Source organism: Patagioenas fasciata, chromosome 1, assembly GCF_037038585.1.
Source record: "Patagioenas fasciata isolate bPatFas1 chromosome 1, bPatFas1.hap1, whole genome shotgun sequence".
Taxonomy (NCBI): Eukaryota; Metazoa; Chordata; class Aves; order Columbiformes; family Columbidae; genus Patagioenas; species Patagioenas fasciata.
In genome coordinates this window covers 115782967-115796742 of record NC_092520.1, presented here as the reverse complement: position 1 = coordinate 115796742, position 13776 = coordinate 115782967, and positions in this window count along the sequence as shown.

Genomic DNA, 13776 nt, shown 5'->3' with positions numbered 1-13776 from the left:
GTGACAAAACAACAGCATTTCTAGAAGCGGCCATTGATGATGGGCGACCAGTACTTAAATTACAGTGGAAAAATGATGATCCAGTATGGCTAAATCAATGGCCGCTCAGTAAAGAAAAACTCGCCCATGTTGAAGAGCTAGTACAGGAACAGCTTGAAAAAGGGCATTTAGAGCCGTCTACAAGTCCCTGGAATACTCCTGTGTTTACTGTTCAGAAAAAATCAAAGAAATGGAGGTTGTTACATGATCTTCGAAAAATTAATGATACCATGGAAGACATGGGAGCATTACAGCCGGGATTACCATCCCCTGTCATGATTCCGGAAAATTGGCAGATCTTAATAATTGACTTGAAAGATTGTTTTTTCACCATTGCTTTGCATCCTGATGACTGTAAAAGTTTTGCATTTTCCATAAATTCTGTAAATAAGGCTGAACCTGCGAAAAGGTATCAATGGGTAGTTTTGCCACAGGGAATGAAAAATTCCCCAACTATGTGTCAAATTTATGTAGCTTGGGCCTTGCAATCAATCAGAAAATCTCATCCTGAGTTAGTGATTTACCACTACATGGATGACATATTAATAGCTGGGGAAACTTTTTCTACTGATTTGTTGATAAATGAAGTATCTGGTACATTGCAGCATAGAGGATTGCAAATTGCTCCAGAAAAGGTACAAATTCAACCAGCATGGAAATATCTTGGTTGGGAAATTTCTCAGTTCACAGTGAAACCTCAGAAAATAGTATGTCGGCCTGTCATTCAATCCTTAAATGATGTGCAGAAACTAGTGGGTGATCTGAATTGGGTCCGGAGCATTTGTGGGATCACTAATGAGGATTTAGCTCCAATTGTAAAACTGCTAAAAGGGGATAGTGACATTAGCTCTCCTAGAACGCTTACTGCTGAGGCGGATGCTGCTCTGAAAAAGATTATGTCCAAACTTGTAAAAGCTTTCAGCCATAGGTGGAACCCAGATTATGTAATCGGACTACTAATTGTAAACAATACTAACTATCCTTTTGCTCTCATAATGCAATGCACAACTGGTAAGGAGCCGTTAAAGATCTTAGAGTGGGTGTTTTTGCATTTTCGACTCAAACGAACCATTACAACCAGGGCTGAGGTCTTTGCTCAGCTTATAATGAAAGGCAGGCAGAGAATAGTCGAAATTTCAGGGGCTGAGCCTGCATATATCATTGTTCCCCTCGTTTCAGAATATTTACAGTGGGCTTTGCAGAACTCCTTACCTTTTCAGATTGCGTTATTAGATTCTCAAGCTTTAATTAAGACATTTTCCCCTCCACACAAGTTAATGTCAGTTTTGAATATGGGATCAATGGAGGAGGGTCCCCCTCTTCTCTCAGAATTTCCTGTTAAAGGACCCACAGTGTTCACTGACGCAGGGGGTAAAATGCAGAAAGCAGCAATTACATGGAAAACAGATGGAAAATGGCACAATGTGATACTAACTGACCTGAAAGGATCAACTCAGCATTTGGAACTCAGGGCTGTAATAGAAGTGTTTATCAGATTTGCTCATAGCCCAGTGAATATTGTTTGTGATTCTTTGTATGTGGTAGGTGTGGTAGCTCGCATTGAAAGATCATTGCTCAAAGAGGTTCAGGATGCACAACTGATGTCTTTGTTCAAGCAACTATGGTTGTTGGTCGAAGAGAGACAACACCGATACTTCATAACACATATCCGTAGTCATCTGACAATTCAAGGCGATTTAGCTGAAGGAAACCGCCGAGCTGATTTTCTTGTATCTCCTGCCTCGGTTCCACCTCCAATAGATAGGTTTGGGCAAGCAGTACACTCTCATAGTTTCCTCCATCAGTCTGCTCAGGTCTTACAGCGGCAATTTTCATTGTCCGAAAGTGAAGCCCGAGGTACTGTTAAAAGTTGTGCAGATTGTCAGCGCATCTCAGTAGGGCTGGGTGCAGGAGTCAATCCAAGAGGATTAGGAGCCTTGGAATTGTGGCAAATGGACGTCACACATGTCCCTGAATTTGGCAGGCTGAAGTATGTGCATATGTCTATTGATACATATTCTTTCGCCATATGGGCCACTGCTCAGACTGGTGAAACTAGTTCACATGTGAAACGACATTTACGTTCTGCTTTTGCAGCTTTGGGAGTTCCTGCACAGGTCAAGACAGACAACGCACCTGGTTATATCGCCAAAGCTACTGCCACCTTTTTTCAATTGTGGGGTGTTAAGCACATTACAGGGATACCAAATTCTCCTACTGGTCAGGCCTTGATAGAAAGGATGAATCGAACTCTCAAGCATCAGCTTGACAAACAAAAAGGGGGAACTGACTGTACTACTCCACATGACAGACTAAGCAAAGCATTATATGTCTTGAACTTTTTACGCCTTCCGCAAGGGTTCGACATTCCACCTATGATTCGTCATGGAACAAGCTTAAAAGGACACTTGACAGACCTTAGAGAAAATCAGTGTCAGGTCAAAATACGCAATGGAGTTACTGGTGAATGGGAGGGTCCTTTCCAATTAATAACTTGGGGAAAGGGTTATGCTTGTGTCATTACAGACCAAGGATCAAAATGGATTCCTGCGAAATGGATCAAGCCATGGCTGAATAAAGACAACAAAGATTCAACAGATGCAGAAGGACAGGAGGGAGATAAGTTGTGAGAATTGTCTCAAATGTAAACCATGAATTCTTATTCAGTGTTATAGATGCTCTTAGATCCAGTGGTCTAAAAGCTTATTAGTAAACAGATAAGGTACCTTCCATAGAGAATGCTAATTTGAACAGATAGTAAGAGTTCCAAAAGGGTGATATTACAATTAGATAATCTATGCATAGATAAGGTAAAAGTATAAGATATTTCTACCATGGTAACCTAATTTAGCAACTGGTAAGGTTTTAAAAGAGATATTAAGATTAAGCTATAGATCTTTTAAATAGGTTAATATAAGTTTTAAGATATTAATTCAATAATTAGCATATGAATAGGTTAATATAAGTTTTAAGATATTAAGTCAATAATTAGCATATGCTGATGGTATTAAGTACGTTACTCTATAAACTGCGCAGTTATAGATCTTTTAAGAATTTAAGAGAACATATTGTATTAAGTTGTCTCACTATTCTAAAATAGTGTGTTGGTAAGGTTGTCATAAGTAGAATTAAGGTTTTATATATGATATGAAGGTTTGAGTATAAGCAGATAGTTGTTTAATCTTATTAAGTAAGGTTTAGCTACATTATATGTAATTGTAATTATGTTGTTAATCACGTGTCCTATGTTGCAGTGTATTTCAAAGACGATTCAGCATGCTGTTTAAGGGGCCTGACTAGTTCAAGAACAAAAAGGGGGAATTGTGAAGGGGTTTCGTTAGAAGGAGATATGTTGTTGAATTAGTCAGGCCCAAAGGAATCTCAAGGCCACTTCGAGAAGCTGAGAACAGAATCTGCTGTGAGAAAGAGGGGCGTTTCTTCATTAACAGGGCCTCAGCATGGCGTGAGTCGTCGGACCTATCATCGGTGGGGCTCCAGCGTGTGGACTGCCCATGATACTCATTTAGCGAATCCATGCTTGGAGCGTGGATTCGTGTTTAGAGAATAGTTGCGTATATAAGGAGACATCTGTCTGTAATAAATGGCTTTGGCGTGATTCACATTGAATCGGAGTGCTGAGTCCTTTATCGTTCCAACAGTTGGGCCAGCCACTCTTTCAAGCTCTTGGCAACACATGCAACACCTAGAGGACTGAAAATAGGTGCAGGCAGCTTCCATTAGCAATTGAGCCATTAGCAATTGAGCCATTAGCAATCTTACTCTGTTTTGATAGAAAAAATTTAAACCTGTCATGTATTCCAGGGTCAATAAGGGAATCTAATTAAAAGTTCGAATATTTTTTTCTTTTTCTTATTTCCTGTGTTATTTTCTCATGGCATTCAGGTTTTGAGAGATTTTATAACTTTGTCTTCAACCGTACTTTTGTAATACTTATTTCTGCATCTTAGTTGTAGCATTACATATTTGTGTTTACTAAAATAACTTGTTTAATTTTAGAAGAAGGTAGGATGATCAGAAAAAAAATAGAGGAAAATGAAGCTGTGAAGAATAATAACACGTATCTGAATAGATAATTAATTGGGAATATCAACCAGCCTTATAAGATAAGAATTGACAAGAAAAACTAACACAGATTTCAACCTGATTTTGGCCTAGCACTATGTAATATCTCTTAATTTTATGCCTATGTATTTCTTGCTCTCTTCTGAATTCATTTGATATAACACTGGAGAATCTCATCATCTTGAAAGTACTAATTTAGGTACTCAAATACACAAAAGTAAAAAAAGAAAAAAAAAAAGAGGAGAGAAGAAATACAGTAAGTTGTAAAATAATTATATCTGGAGATAATCTGTTTCTTCTCCTGCTAAATGCAGGTCCAGATTAGATGCAGTTGCTCTAGACCTTGCCCAGTCAAGTTTTAAGTATCTCTATTGATGTACAGTCCACCTCTCTGAAATATACAAATATTCCATACTTGGTTACTCTCACTGGGATTTTTTTCTCCTGTTACATGGTTGGAATTTCCCTTGTACCAACTTATTTCTATTGTTTCTTATCCTACTACATACACTACCACGAAGGCACACAGACTTTGTCTCCTTTATACCCTCACATTACACAGCTGTCAGCAGCAATAAGGTCACCCATTAGCCTTCATTTTTAAGGCTAAACAAAACCAACTTTCTCCATCTGTGTTCAAGTCCTGTCCTCCTATACTTTTGCTGGATTTACTGTTGGAAAGCCAGTATGCCAATGCGTTTTGTGGAGCTCAAAATAGAACACAAAACATTTAAGGAACTCTAAGTGTTCTTACATATTCTGTGATAATTCTTCCCCAAGAGTATTTTTATTCAGACACAATTGAAAATAATTAACCTATGTGGCCAAGAAAGGTGCTGGACATAAAACTGAGAAGTTACTGAAACATTTTAGCAAAATAAAGGATCAGAGGAATGTAAGCAAAATTGACACAAGAAGAAAAAATCAATAGACAAATCTCAGAAAGGAAAATATTGGCAATCTTCTGTAAAAATGTTCTTTCCAGGGTTTCAGTCTTCCTGGTGTCAAAACTTACATTTTATTAGCCCATATTCAGGCAACGAATGCAAACACTAAAGTTAAGATTTGGACATCTACAGAGGAATTATGATGATCTTATCTAAACTTAATTTGGGGATTTTCATTACACAAAGGAAAACACAAGGCTTTTTTTTTTAATCTGTTGTTGTTGTTTCATTGTTTTGTTTTGTTTTCCTCTTAAATCTCCAGAGGTCCTTCTTTGGCAAATGTTCTTCAGCTCCCTCCTTTTCCTTTCTTCACTTTTAAGAGCAACTCATTGCCTCTATCAATCTATATCTGATGAAAGGTACTCTATGGTCACGTGGGACTTTCCAGAGAGCAAAATAACTTGAAGAATTAATAAAACACTGATTCTGAGATGAAAGATTATGTCAGTTAGTTTAGTGTGTATCTATAACATGGAAGACGTTTCATCAGGTATGTTGATTTGGCCTGTGAAATCAGTGTGATACCCTTATTTCAAATTCTGCAACAAGCAAATAAATAAGAAAGTATCCTCCCAAGGCTAAGTGGTTTGTGGCAATTAGATATTTTTTGGCACTTTTGAACATTAAATTTATGTCATAAATAGTAAATTAAACAGTGGTATGAAACATTTTTGGCACTGGCACTTAATTGTCTATGTATTTAAACTGCACCTCCCAGCACACTTTTATTCTATTAAAACTGCTCTACCCAATAATCCTGTTGCACAGTTTGGGAGAAAAGCCAGGAGTTACTCTCAGCACGCAGTCTATGTGAAGCCATGCTTTTCTGGGCTCAGAAAGCTTAATGGCATGGTTGTAGGCCAGTCTGTGACAAAAGACTGCAGTGCCAATTAATGGCCCCAGTAACATTTAGTTACTAGTGCAATGGTCTAACCTTAATAGTCTCAAAGGATAATTAGTGAGAAACATCACAGAAATATGTGTCAATGATTTAAAAAAAACAAAACAAAACAAAAACAAAAACAAAACAAAACAAAAACAAAAAAAACCTTCAGAAATATAAGGAAAAAAGCTTACACATTGGAAAAAATATCTTAAAAGACCAAGTGACCAAGTTTAGAAAAAGATTCTTGTTGTATTAAGAAATGAGAAAATTGGTGCCAGTACCTATTTTTTTCCTATAAAGTCCAGGAACACCTTCAGATAGGTGAAGTGAATCAAAATGTAGATCAGCTTTTTTGAGATTTTGTGGTCTACCTTGACTTCAGTAAAGCATTCGACACAGTCTCCCACAGCATCCTTACAGCTAAACTGAGGAAGTGTGGGTTGGATGATTGGGTAGTGAGGTGGACTGTGAACTGGCTGAAGGAAGGAAGCGAGAGAGTTGTAGTCAATGGAGCAGAATCTAGCTGGAGACCTGTATCTAGTGGAGTGCCTCAGGGGTCAGTACTGGGGCTGGTATTATTCAATATATTCATCAATGATTTGGATGGGGGAATAGAGTGCACTGTCAATGAGTTTGCTGATGACACCAAGCTGGGAGTAGTGGCTGACACGCCAGAAGGCTGTGCTGCCATCCAGAGAGACCTGGACAGGCTGGACAGTTAGGCAGGGAAAAAATTAATGAAATATAACAAGGGCAAGTGTAGAGTCTTGCATCTGGGTAGGAACAACCCCAGGTTTCAGTATAAGCTGGGGAATGACCTATTAGAGAGCAGTGTAGGGGAGAGGGAACTGCTGGAGAGAGTCCAGCACAGGGCAACAAAGATGATTAAGGGAGTGGAGCATCTCCCTTATGAGGAAAGGCTGGGAAGAGCTGGGTCTCTTTAGCTTGGAGGGGATGACTGAGGGATAACATCGTTAATGTTTATAGATATATAAAGGGTGAATGTCATGAGGATGGAGCCAGGCTCTTCTTGGTGACAACCAATGGGAGGACAAGGGGTAATGGGTTCAAACTGGAACACAAGAGGTTCCACTTAAATTTGAGAAGAAACTTCTTCTCAGTAAGGGTGACAGAGCACTGGAACAGGTTGCCCAGGGAGGTTGTGGAGTCTCCTCTGGAGACATTCAAAACCCACCAGGACGCCTTCCTGTGTAACCTCATCTAGGTGTTCCTGCTCCGACAGGGGGGTTGGACTAGATGATCTTTCGAGGTCCCTTCCAATCCCTAACATTCTGTGCTTCTGTGTTTATATAATTTAACATGTGTGCATATTAAATAAATATATGCATATATAATCTTTATTTTCTAACATTTATCAAAGATACTTAAAAAATAAGTCTGAACTAGAAAGGAAACTCTGAGGAAAAGGTAAAAGAGAGAGCTGGAGGAAAACAAAGGAAAGAGAAGGACAAATTCCATGAAATTCTAATGTATTTTGGATAGGATTTTCATTTAAATCATATAACTAAGATGGAGAACTAGTTAAGAATGCACAGTGTGGAGATACAGAAGATTAAAAAACAGATCCAAGAAGACGTGTTGCAAGATTAAAAGGTTCTTTTCTAAAATTCTTCAAAGAGAGTACAAATTGTTAGCACATACAAGAAATATATCCCTGCATTAAGGTGGGAAGCATTTTCATGAACAGGGAGGGATCTATGCCTGAAGATGACTATTGAAGAAGAGGAATTTGACAGAGCATTCAATAACTCATGAAAATGATCAAGCTATTAAAAGGTCAGCAGTAACACTAATATGACTTTTTCAGGGTCTCAGCATTCTGTGAAGGAGATGGGAAGGTCGAAATCCCCAAATACTATTTAACTGAGAAATGGGAGTTTCTGTCCTAATCACCGTTACCTTCAGTCATGAGTTGTGGTAAGGAGAAAGAAGAATGTATGCATCCTTTTTTCTTCACTTATAATGCAACATGGAAGAGACTTTTCCATAACCACATTATTATCATTGTTTGATGAAATTCCTTCCTGTCATCTCCAATGGAAACATTGAAAAGTAATGTTTACTGAAAATGACAGACTATAAGGGAATGGTACCTTTTCTACCAGGCCTGAAAACGGGTTAAGGGTATAAAATTTCTGTAGAGTTACGGAGTAAAAGGGGATTTGATGGTAGAGAAACTGTTTAAGTTGGATTAAGAATATTATAGTCAGGGAGGAGAAGCCCTATTTAAAATTTGGAAGATTCTGCTTAGACTGCAGCCTGTTTTCACGTAGAACTGACCATCTCTCTGTTCATCAAAAGACACTGAAGACTTTCATCTGTAAATCTTATGCACATGAAACTGCTGAAGTAAAAAAAGGCTGTCCCTTTATGTTTTCATTCTAATGTACGTAACTTTATGGATTTGATAATTTCTCTTCTAGTTGTTCCCTTCATCGAAGTTTCCCCTGAATTGAACTAAATTAACAACAGATGTTCACTTTTTTACTTTCTTTAAGACTCCTTGCTGCAGACAACCATCTTTTGCCAATAACTATAATTGTGTCTGTTCTGCTACTCTCAGAAAAAGGGCACTTTATTTTCTCACTTAACCAGAGGTTTACCTGATAGGTTATAAGGCAAGTATAGAAACTTTCCATTTTTATTTTATCTACCTAAGACAGTACCTACACAGAGTAGTATAAAACAAAGAAACCAAAAAAAGTAGAAAAGTAATTCCACCATGCATGCTTGTAACCTCAGGTAGATAAAGACTATTTCTTTTTCAAGAATTTGCATATACAAGAAATTTGTGAAATTTCTGACTGCCTTGAAATCAGTTCAGTCAAAAATGTAGCATATAAAAATTGAATAAAGTCAATAGGAACCATATAAACTGTCTTCTGGGTAGTATTAATTTTTTTTTTTTTTAATAATCTAAAATTACAATCTTTACTGCACCATACCTGCCTATTAATTCCTCATGTCCATGTTTGCCATCCTGGATGATGCTTGCTCTCTTATTTATTTTGTATGTCCTTGTGACATTTGCACATCCCCCTGAGATCCAGAGCCTTCAATATGGCAATTGATGGTTCCTTAGCATCTTTTGTGCCCCATTGTGCCTTTCCCAACATACACAACCAGAGCCAAACCAAGGTGCTGATAGTCACATCCTTCCCTACCCCAGGGGCAAAGTGACTTCACCTCCACCCAGCTGAATGGGGAAGGAGGGGTGAGACCCTCAGTTGATTGACAGGGTCCTCAACAAAGGAGATGCCCAGAGTAGATGCGAAGTTTCTGGACTATGTTGTAATGACCACAACCAGATCTGACCAGGCTATAAAATGGGGTCCCCACTGAAGAGCCCCTTTGAGTGGTCTTCTTGGAGCAGTGGGTCTGTGAACTGGAGCCCTCCCCTTAGACTGCGACACTGTCTAAGGAGGCTCCTCGTGATTGAGAGCACCTCAACTACTCCTGTGGTGAGTGGCAATTTACTGGATATATCCTTGAATGAGTCTTTGCCTAAACCAAGCAAGTGTGAACCTTTGCCTAACCAACGCATGTGATTATTTCTCATGGGTACTCTGGAGTGAGAGGCCTCTTGTTTTTGTTTCTTGTGAGTGTATAAGTGCACGTTGTGGATCTCGTTATTCTTATGCTGTTGTACCCCAATAATTTCTTCAACTGATATCCAAACCCGTATTTTGTGTTGTCAGAGTGCTAAATAATTTTATAAACCCTGTTGCTACTCAGTTTATTGGCTACACTTTTCCTGCTAAAACGAAGTCTGTTTTGGAACCTGTTGTCCACCTTAAGTTGAGTTTTGGGGTGCAACTGTGACAGTCCTGTTTTGTTAAGTTGAACGGTGAACAGCTAGATTAAATAGCTATGTGATTTGTACATTAACCAACATGGTACACTGAAAGCAAACGATAAGCTTATTAGATAAAATTCCATTCAGATAAAGAGCCAAATGTGAATATAATTTTTGAAGAACTGGATTTTTGGTCATCCATACATCAAAGATGAATACTACTGACTAATAATACAAAATAAGGATTATTGTCTTGATACAGTTATTTTTGCAAGTGCTAATTGACCGGCCATATTCACTGTTATATTTAACTTCCCACTCTCATTTACACCTAAAGTTTCTATTATGCTCAAACAGAACTTCTATGAGCTAAATCAGTTTTAGAAAGGCAACCAGAAGCTACAATCCTTTTTAAACATACACAGGAAACCTTTTAGATGCATGAAGAGAAATAACATACAAAGAAATTGTCAACAGATGCAGTCATTTGAAAACAGAACTGAAAAAAACACTTGAATGATTTTTGAGAAAAAGCAGTAGAGAAAATTCCTGTCTTAAAGAACTGACACAATCAAGTGGTAAAGTTTTCAACACTGCATGAGCACCTGAAGTTGGACATTAAACCCCAAGTATTAAATTTCTGAAACACCAAGAAGCCTGTCATTTTTTTAATTGCTGGATTTGTTACTATTTTGAAAGATAAATCTGACAGAATAGGTGTGGAATCATTTGGAGTGGGTTTCCCATTGAAATGTAAGGTTTCAAACTAGCCCAGACATGCAATTTAAAAAGTATTTCTTTACTGATCATTTGGATAGCTGTAAAACCAGTGTGTGCAAGATTTGAGCTGAAAAGGGCTAGCTGTGCAAAATATTGAAATTGGTAAGAATAGAACAGTCCTTGACAGATTTTTTTGGTTTTTTACAATGAATAATAAACAAGTAGCAGAAAATTGCAGAAATGATTGAAAGAAGAAATTCCAATTACTATCCAAAATAGGTGTAGTCTTTTGATAATGAAAGTGTTTTAAAAGTATTATAATGAAAAATAATATTATAAAAATAATAATTAAAAATAAACAATGTCTAATGGATGGAGTAACTGCACATTAACCATTTTTTTCTTCTGGTATGATATAAAATGATGCCATTTTGAAAAAAAATTCAAAGCCATGAAAGTGTAATAAGGAAGTAAACTAACAAAACAGAACCTGTTGCTGTGTTAATAACAGCTGTGTTCTCATTTTGCTTGACACTTGTTGAGCAAGCTTGAGGGCTCAAATGTTACATTTTGGGTTCCTATCTACTGTCCAGGGAAGATAAAGCACAATATTTACTGTGAAATACAGTATTTCACTTTTGTTTAACACTGTTCATAGTTAAGTTTTGAAGAAAGTGCGGGGAAAAGAAATTGTCACATTTCAGGTCTAATGGTCACATTAATGGCAGACTGAAACAAAACTGATTTGATGCAGAATGGAGATTTACACATCAGAATTCACACAATGGTAGGTTCATGTGACATTTTCCAGAATCACTTAAAGCATCTGTATCTTTAGGACTTTTTTGTGTCTGTGTGGCTAAGTACAGAATAAAATTTAAACTAAAATTGATCTTTGGCCTGCTGCAGTTCTCATCTTAGTTGTATTTAAAAGCAGTGAAACTAAACAGAGGACACATTTTTCATTTTTTATTTGTATTAATTGAGCCGTTTTCATTCATGCTATTCCTTATCACATTATCATTTATTCACAAAACTCAGTTTCAAATAGCAACTTATATATTCTAAGTCTTTCCCATACATACTGAGAATATCACAAGTAATCTTTGAGCAAGACAAGAAGACCTGAATGACAATGTCTGACAGACATTGCATTTGTCTTGCAGAACACCATGACTATATGAAACTTGTTCAAAGCCCTGTGTAATTTCAAAACCTATTTTTAATCTATTTCTTGTTCTGGGACAATAACAACAATATCATAGTAAATTGTCCAGTTTTCTCTGCACATTCAGATTGTGCTAAACATCACAGAAGAAAAATAAATGTGTTAAATAATTTTAAATGGACTATATAGTACATATAAACTCCAGATATGTATCCAAGGCTTCTCCTTTAGCTGTCATTAAAGAAGTACACCATCCAAAAACTGTTCAGTATAACAACCTCTAGAGCTGTACAGAGTATTTTTCTCAATGAGAAATTGAAATGAAATCACAGAATCACAGAATCATAGAATGGTTTGTTTTGGAAGGGACCCTAGTTCATCTAGTTCATCTAGGACATCTAGTTCAACCTCTCTGCCATGAGTAGGGACAACTTTCAGCATAGCAGATTGGTCAAAACACTGTTCAACCTAATGAATACTTCCAGTGGTGGGGCATGCACAACTCTGGACAACTTATTGCAGTGCTTCAGCGTGCTCAGTTGAGTCACAGAATTAAAAAATGCCATCATTTGCAGTACAGGTCTACACATAAGAGAAGGGTTAAACAATCAGTTCAAGCTAGCATATCTGATTTTCAGACTCTCTCTCTCAGACTGCAAGTTTAATGTCTGTAGCAAACTCAGGAAGATCTAGGCAATGTCACTCTACAGAAAGACAGGGATATGCCAGGCATTACATCACTCATGTCCTCCTTCTGTGGGATGGGATTTCAGGACTCTGTATGACCCAGGACCTGGACCTTCTTTTGCAACTGAGAAATGTTTCTAAATTGTGCCAAATGCTGTATTTAAAACTACAGCCATAACTTGTTCTATCCCACCTACAGCTTGCCCCATGTCTTGGATACAAAGTGAAACTGTTTGAAAGCACAGCAGTTATTTGAGGATTTTCCCCTTCCACAGGTTGTAGTGAAAAATCAACTTGAAACTTAAAGATGAATAGAACAAGCAAAAATTTGGCCCTCAGCTCCATCTGTTTCTAACAGTAAGGTGGTGGATGAGCGACAATATCCCACACGCTATAAACTAGACATTTCCCTCTGTGATTCTGTCTGAAATAAGAGAACAATATATATCTGAAGCAAACTGCAATACACTCAACAAAGGAGAAAGTCTTCTCACCTTAGGAATGAACATACAGTCTCCTAAACTACCTATCTGCTGTTTGAATAAAATAGCTCTGTTTCTGAAAGACAACAAATTGAATCCTGGAGTTTCATGATAGATCTGTGTACAGTTCAGAAAGCAGTCAAGGACAAACTAAACTTTTTTTTTTTTTTTTTTAATCTATGAAGGAAACCAATTCCTTTAAATGTGATTTTACCGATTCATTCTTACACACATCACCCACACTCCAAAAGATTCATTTGCCATAGTGTTGTTAGGCTTTGTTTCTTTTTTTTTTCATTTTTTCCACACTATAAAAGTGATTTTAAGTCATGTCTGCATATTTCTGAAAGTCATTAGTGTCATCCACAGAACAGAATCCTTTTTAATTAATCTTGCTTTGGCATTCACTTTGATGTACCTTTGTAAACATGTTTGTATTGTTAGTTTTGTTTCATTTTTTCTTACTTTCAGCTGCAGGCCTCTTTAATTGGGGAAAGGAGGAGAAAAGTGGAGTTTCTTGGTAAAATAAATGAAATAAAGTGTTTTATCTAACCTGGACAGCTTGATTAGATAGACCATCTTTATGTTCTCAAGGAGCAGAAGACTAACAATCTTCTTCTGTTTATTTTTTCACAAGAAAAATGTGCAAAGTTTTAACAGGGCTTACATTCAGCTTTGTTGTTGATGTCACTGATGTTTATCTTGCAAGTGTACAGACAGTTTTTAATTTAGGATGTTCTCACGTATAATACTTGTTAAATGACAATTGACTCCCATGAATAACATCTGAGATTAGAAATGTAAATTTGGGTGGTAATTTTCTGGCAGTGAAACTAGAAGTGGACTTTCAGACTACCTGACACACGCTTGATGTAAAATCTGTTTTTTTGTTGTCTTTTGATATCTTGAACTCCTCAGCCCAGATAAATAAATCACTTTGAGGGTTT